The sequence below is a fragment of the Elephantulus edwardii genome, unplaced genomic scaffold (genome assembly GCF_000299155.1).
Source record: "Elephantulus edwardii isolate Elephantulus edwardi_28Jun2011 unplaced genomic scaffold, EleEdw1.0 scaffold00057, whole genome shotgun sequence".
NCBI classification, from domain to species: domain Eukaryota; kingdom Metazoa; phylum Chordata; class Mammalia; order Macroscelidea; family Macroscelididae; genus Elephantulus; species Elephantulus edwardii.
This window is the reverse complement of record NW_006399807.1, coordinates 15,299,942-15,307,014: the sequence shown is the minus strand read 5'-3', so window position 1 is coordinate 15,307,014 and position 7,073 is coordinate 15,299,942.

Sequence of the window (7,073 nt, the reverse complement as noted above, 5' to 3'; positions counted from 1 at the left end):
CAATGAATGAGTGGAAGCCCAAAATCTCTGTAAATGTTTATGAAAATTAATAAAATATAATTATAGAAAAAAAAAGAAAAGAAAGATTCTCACCACTGGGCTAATTGGCAGCATCATGATAGATAATGAAGAGATTGAGATTGTTGACAGCTTCAGTTTGCTTGGCTCTACAATCAATACTCTTGGTACCAGCAGCCAGGAAATTAAAAGACAAATTGCTTTGGGAAAGTCTGCTGTCAGAGGCCTCTCCAAAATACTGAATAGCAACGATGTCAGTCTGGAGACTAAGGTGCAACTGACAGAGGCCATGTTCTTTGCAATTACTTGCTATGCATCAGGGATCTGGACAATGACTAGGGATGGTAGAAGGAGAGTCGATGCCTTTGAGCTGTGGTGCTGGAGAAGAGTCTTAAATATTCAGTGGACTATTAGGAGAACAAACAAGTTCATCCTTGAGAGGGTGAAGCCAGGATACTCTTTGGAGACAAGGATTCTGAATCTTCGTTATACATACTTTGGACATGTTGTAAGATGGGATCAGTCCTTGGAGAGGGACATCATGCTTGGGAGGATGGAGGGACAGTGTAGGAGAGGAAGACCCTCAATTAGATGGATTGATTCAGTCACTGGAGTAATGAGGAGACAATAAAATTGACAATGTATAGAACAAGGTATAGGGCTGTTATACATAGGGTTGCTATGAGACTCGACAGCACATAACAACATTTCCTGACCTATGCACAGGTTTCAAATGAACATAGTTAAACGTCCTGGAATTCCCATTATTATTCTTCTTATTTTTAATTTGCTTAAATCCACATACAGTTTGTTTGTATAGTCAATAAAACACAAGTAAGTATCTTTCTGGGTTAATTCTCTGCTTTTAGCCAAGATGCAACTGACATCAGGATTGATATCCTTTGTTCCATGCTTCTTCTGAATCCAGCTTCTCATTCTGGCTGAGAGAGATACTTTTCATGCCTCCTAAATAAAATACAAGCAGTTATCTTCCTCATTCTAGTCTGATTGAGGCAGTCTTCAAGGTTCCACTGGGGATTTATCTTAGAAATTTCTGAAACATTACCAAATTTCTTCTTACTTTGACCTAAGCCAGAGATAGAAAAGGGGACGTGGATTTGAATGATTCCCACATTTTCACATTCCTATTGACAGCACAACACAACAAACACAGAAAACCTCCAGCATCCCTGCTGTGAAGTAATTCCAATTAAGACAGACTGGTTTTTGAGGGTATAGACCTTGTAGGGAGCAGATTGTTTCACCTTTCTCTAAAGGAGTAGCTAGAGGATTCAAACTCCTATCTTTTTGGTTACCATTGTAACCCACTATACCCTATAAGAACTTTATGAGGCAAATATTATTGTCTCTTCTTTATAGGTGAAAAATTTGAGACTTAGGGAGGTTAACTTACACTAGGACACATAGCTAAAATGTGGTAGGGCTGAGCTATCTCAGTTCAAATGAAGGAGAAGAAGGCAACAAGAATCAGCATCCAGAGTGCTTAGATGTCAGGAAGATATCTTAGAGATGTTGCTAACTATCTTGGCCATAATTAGCATGGTCTTAGGGATTTTTAAAATGGTTATTGAAATTTAGAAGAGTAAGATAATTTTTACTCCAAAAAGATCCTGAAGAAATACTTGAACAAGGCTTTGAAAGATGCAGTAAAACATTTAGGAAGGAAAAAAAAAAACCAACTCAGAACAACAACTGTCCCTAACTGTTTTAGGGACCACAGGAGCAAAAGTATTCTCCCTAGGAGAGTGGATGGAGATAGGGAATGGTGCATTTCAGAAGGCTGGTGGAAGCTCCACCTCAACCTTTCAAAACATTTTCTTATGTAACCATTGATAAGAATAATAATTACACTAAGTATTAATGACTATGTTGATAAAGCAAACAATACAAGGATTATTTGGGTTTTAAAACACAGTAGTATATCAACCAAAAAGAATATATTTCTAAAGCACAGAATGTATCCTGCCCTTTTCAAGCATTAGAGAAAGCTTAAATTAGTAATGAAGGTGTTTTCCCATATCCTGGATTACATCAATTGTGCCAACATCTCCTTAATACTACCTTCTTTTACTCTCTACTGGATTGAATTGTATACTTTCTAATATGTGTTAGTAATCTAATTTCTACACCTTAGCATACAATCCTTTTTCAAATATATTTGTCTTTGTTATATTAATTAGATCAACCCAGTCTGGTGGTTTACTCGTTATAAAAAGCAGATTATACACAAAGAGATATACACATAAAGAGGAAGACACAGGCAACCACAGAATGCCGGAGGCTACCAACAAGAACTCAATGGGTACAACTGAGGTCCTAACTTGAATTTTTGTGCCTTCACAACTGTAACGAAGAAAATGAGTGTTCTAGAAAGCCACCTGCTTGTGATTATTTCTTAGCAGTTCTAAGTAACTAACACTCTCAAAAGTAGTCTGGTCAACCCCAAAATGATATTGTCTCTTTACCACCATAGCTCAAGGTGTAATCCAAGGACCCAATTAGCCTTTAAAAAATACACCTGGCTTTTTTCCTGGTGGCTGCTATTCTAGATTAGACATGAGACACCTGTCTATTTCTTGCCAGCCTCTTATCTAGTAAGTGGAAAATGGTTGATTTGCACTTTCAATAAGATTTCATTTTGTTATCTAGCAGTTCTCGATAAGGTTATTTATATAGTAAAAGAGTCAATTTTATTATCTAGCAGCTTTAGAGCCAATAAAAATATTTTCATAAGTGATAACAGCCTGTCTTTTCTTAACTGACACTCCAAAGATCTGACTCAGGACAGAAGTCGACACTGGGGAATGTCTCCTCAACAAATTTTGGATTTGCATCAATCTCCATGGGAATGTACTGTGGGTGATTTGTTTTTTTCCACATAGTTCAGTTTTCAGCACATCTTCTGACCGTCTCCTACTTTTCTAAGGAGCGCTGGTGAGGCATTATGTGTTGAGCTGTTAAACAAAGGTCAATAGTCAGAATTCACCAGCTGTTCTGTGAAAGATGGGTAGTCTCCTTGCACAAAAATAGCCTTGGAAACTTCATGGAGACTCAGTGATGGTGGGTTTTACTCTTTTAGTGAACTTCACAGCATTCTAAAATCTTCTTTAACTGTTTAACTTGTCAACAATTAGACAATAAGCAAATTTAACTCAAGGATAAACCTTATCTTCTTATCTATCAACTTTGTATAGGTCATTGTAAATTACATATTGAGTGTCCAGAAAATATGTTTTCATTAATTTGTAGATAACAGTGTGCTTTGAAGAAAATACAGAGCTTCAGTTGTAAATGGCACACTGGGAGAGATTTAAGCAGATTGTAAAAGCTCACTGGCATAGAGATTGAGATATTGATATGAAAAGAAGAGGCAGAATTACCTACCTAGCAATTATGTATGTAACTCTTCAAATTTCTGTCAATTTTAATTCCCCACTTCTTTCAAATTTCGCTGCCAATTTTAGTTTAAATGTTGGACAGATCAGGAATGGTTTGGACAGGTACCTGATATGGGCCTTCCACAGTTAGGTGAAGATTCTGCTGATGGTGGTAAATATGCTGTGAAATCTGAAGTGTGGCATGCTCTGATCCCATCCACCTTGCTGATTATTGCAGAACGCTGTAGTGCTGGAGAAGAGTATTGAACATACCGTGGACTGCCAAGAAAACAAATAGATTCATGCTGGAGAGGGTTAAACCAGGCTGCTCCTTGGAAGCAAGGATTCTGGGGCTTCGACTGACATACTTTGGACATGTTGCAAGGTGGGACCGGTCCTTGGAGAGGGACATCATGCTTGGGAAGGTGGAAGGACAGCACAGGAGGGGAAGACCCTCTATGAGGTGGATTGATCAGTGAGTGACTGGGGTAATCGGGATGGGTGTGTCAGAGGCAATGCGATTGGCACAGGACAGAGCAGAGTTTAGGGTTGTTGTACATAGGGTCGCTATGAGTCACAAGTGACTCGACGGCACATAACAACAACAACAACAACATATGGGGGTTTGGGGATACTTTCAAGATCATTTTAAATCTTGTGAGTCTCATGATTGTTTTCTGGACCTAATGAAGTTGTGTAGGAGACTCATTTGTAGCTAGATTTATGGGGATTTAAATCTTGATTTGTGGGGATTTCTACATTGCCAGGTTTCATTTGAACACATCGACTCCAAGTACCACCCTCATCAGAGATACTCCCTTGCCTGAGACAAGTCTAGGTGGTTCCATGCAATCTTTGAATGGAAGGAGGAGACAGTGAAAAAGATTGAACCACCTCTTTGCTGGAAATATTTTCTTCAGTAACAGGATATTAAGGAACATCACCTTTCCATGACCCCTAAAGTTAGCCAAGAAGAGTCTGGAATCAAGCAGGAAAAGGTTGTTTCATTTGGAAGCCTAAAGGGTCAGTATATTTTGATCCTCTTTTGTGTCTTCAATGACAACCTTATCTTCCTATTATCACCCTTCTCATGTCAAATGAACTTAAACTCAATTCTATTCTTTTCACAAAGCGCTTTTAGACACAACTTTACTTCCCTCCTTTTCCTCTTGGGCCTTTCTTTTGGAGCTGGAATCTCAAATGCTTCAGCATCTTTCTATCATATACCATACATCATCATAGAGGTTGACAGTCACTTCCCACTAGCATTTCCTATTCCATTCTCAGTTTCTTCAAACAAACCATGTCTTTCAGGATGTCTGGTACTTTTAATGCCCATCGCACATACCATGTTCACGTTGTTGTTGTTATGTACCATCAAGTTGCCTGCAACTTATAGTGACCCTTTGTACGTACATTAACTCTAAACCCTGCCTTATCCAGAGCCAATCTCATTGTCTCTGACACAGTTATTCCAATTACCCCAGTTTCTGTGTCAATCCATCTCAACTAGGGTCCAGGGTTGTCCTTTCTTATGCTATTCCTCCCCCTTCCAAGCTTGATGGCCTTTTCTAAGGACTGCCCTATCCTGGCAACTTGCCAAGATATGCATATGTGAGAGGGAGCTTTAAAATCCTTGCTTCCAAGGAGCAGAGCTTGGTTTTCACCATCTCTAGGAAAGCCTTGTTTGTTCTCTTGACAGTCCATGGTGTGTTCAATGCTCTTTTCCATCACCACAACTTGAATGCATCAATTCTTCTGTCATCTTTGGTCATTGTCCGTCTCTCTGATGCATAACAATAAATTTCAAAGACCATGGCTTGGATCAGGCACACCTTAATCTCTAGACTGGCATTGTTGCTCTTCAGCACTCTGGAGAGACCTTTGACAGCTGACTTTGCTAATGCAATTCATCTTTTGATTACTTGACTACTGATGCCAAGAGTGTTGATTCTGGAACCAAGTTGAAATTGTTAACAATCTCAATCTCTATTTATAATGACGCTGCCAATTGGCCCAGTGGTAAGAATCTTTGTTTTCTTGATGTTGAGCTTCAATCCATATTGAAGACTACAGTCCTTGACCTTCTGCAGCAAATGCCTCAGATCCTCCTTAGTTTCAGTGAGCAAGGTTGTGCCAACTGCATAGTGCAGAATGTTGATGAGCCTTCCTCGAATACTGATACCACATTCCTCCTCTTAAAGTTCAGCTTCCAAAATTATCTGTTCTGTATGTAAATTTAAAAAGTATAGAGATAAGATTCATCCCTGATGTATTCCTTTCTTAGCTTCGAGCCATGCAGTGTTTCTTTGCTCTGTTCTGAAGGTTGCTTCCTGGCCCAAGTATAGGTTTTACATAAGCATAGTCATGTGTCCTGGGATTCCCATTCTTCTAAGGTTAGCCACAATTTGTTGTGATCCACACAGTCAAAGGCCTTTGCATAGTCAATGAAACACAGATAGACATTCTTCTGGTATTCTCTGCTTCCAGCCAAGATCCATCTGACATTGGTTAGGATGTCCCTAGTGCCACAGCCCAACTTTCACTTCTGATAGTTCTTTGTTGATGTATTGTTCCAGTCTGTTTTAGATAATCTTCAGTAAGATTTTCCTCTTGTGTGATATTAGTGATGTTGTTGTTATTGTTATGTGCCATCAAGTCACTTGTGACTCATAGTGACTCTATGTATAATAGCCATATACACTGCTATATCCTGTGCCAAACTTACTGTCTCTGACACACCTATGCCTATTACCCCAGTCACTGAATCTATCTGTCTAATTGAGGGTTTTCCTTTCTTGTGCTGTCTCTCCACTCTCCCAAGCATAGCATTCCTCAACATGTCCAAAGTACGTCAGATGAAGCTTCAGAATCCTTATCTCATGGGAGCAGTTTGGTTTCACCCTCTCTAGGATGAACCTGTTTTTCTTCTAGTGTTCCAAAGTATATTCAATATTCTTCTCTAGCACCACAGTTCAAAGGTATCAATTCTCCTCCTACCGTCCCTAGTCATTTTCCAGCTTTCTGATGCATAGCAAATAATTGCAAATATCATGGCCTGAATCATGCTCACCTTAGTCTCCAGACTGATGTATTGTTCCAGTCTGTTTTAGATAATCTTCAGTAAGATTTTCCTCTTGTGTGATATTAGTGATGTTGTTGTTGTTGTTATGTGACGTCGAGTCGCTTGTGACTCTTAGAGAACCTATGTTCAACAGCCCTGAACTCTGCTCCATCCTGTGCCAATCACACTGTCTCTGACACTCCCATCCCAATTATCCCAGTCACTGAATCAATCCACCTCATAGAGCGCCTTCCCCTTCCACACTATTGGCTCACCTGTTTTTTTTGAACAAGAATAAATCTTAATCTCTTCCAGTGAGTTGGTCAGGTAGTTGTCTTCCAGATTTCTTTGCACAACCTGGTGAGCATGTCCAGGGCTGAATTTGTTTGTTGAAACATATCAATTGGTATTCCATCATTTCCTGGGGCCTTATTTTTTTTTGCAATTCCTTCAAAGCAGTTTAAATTTCTTCCTTCATCATAATTTTCTCTTGATTGTACATTTTTTAATAAATTCTTCTGAGTCAGCCAATTCTTTTTGGTACAGTGACTCTGTGTACTCTTTCTATCTTCTTTGTGGATATGTGTGTGTGT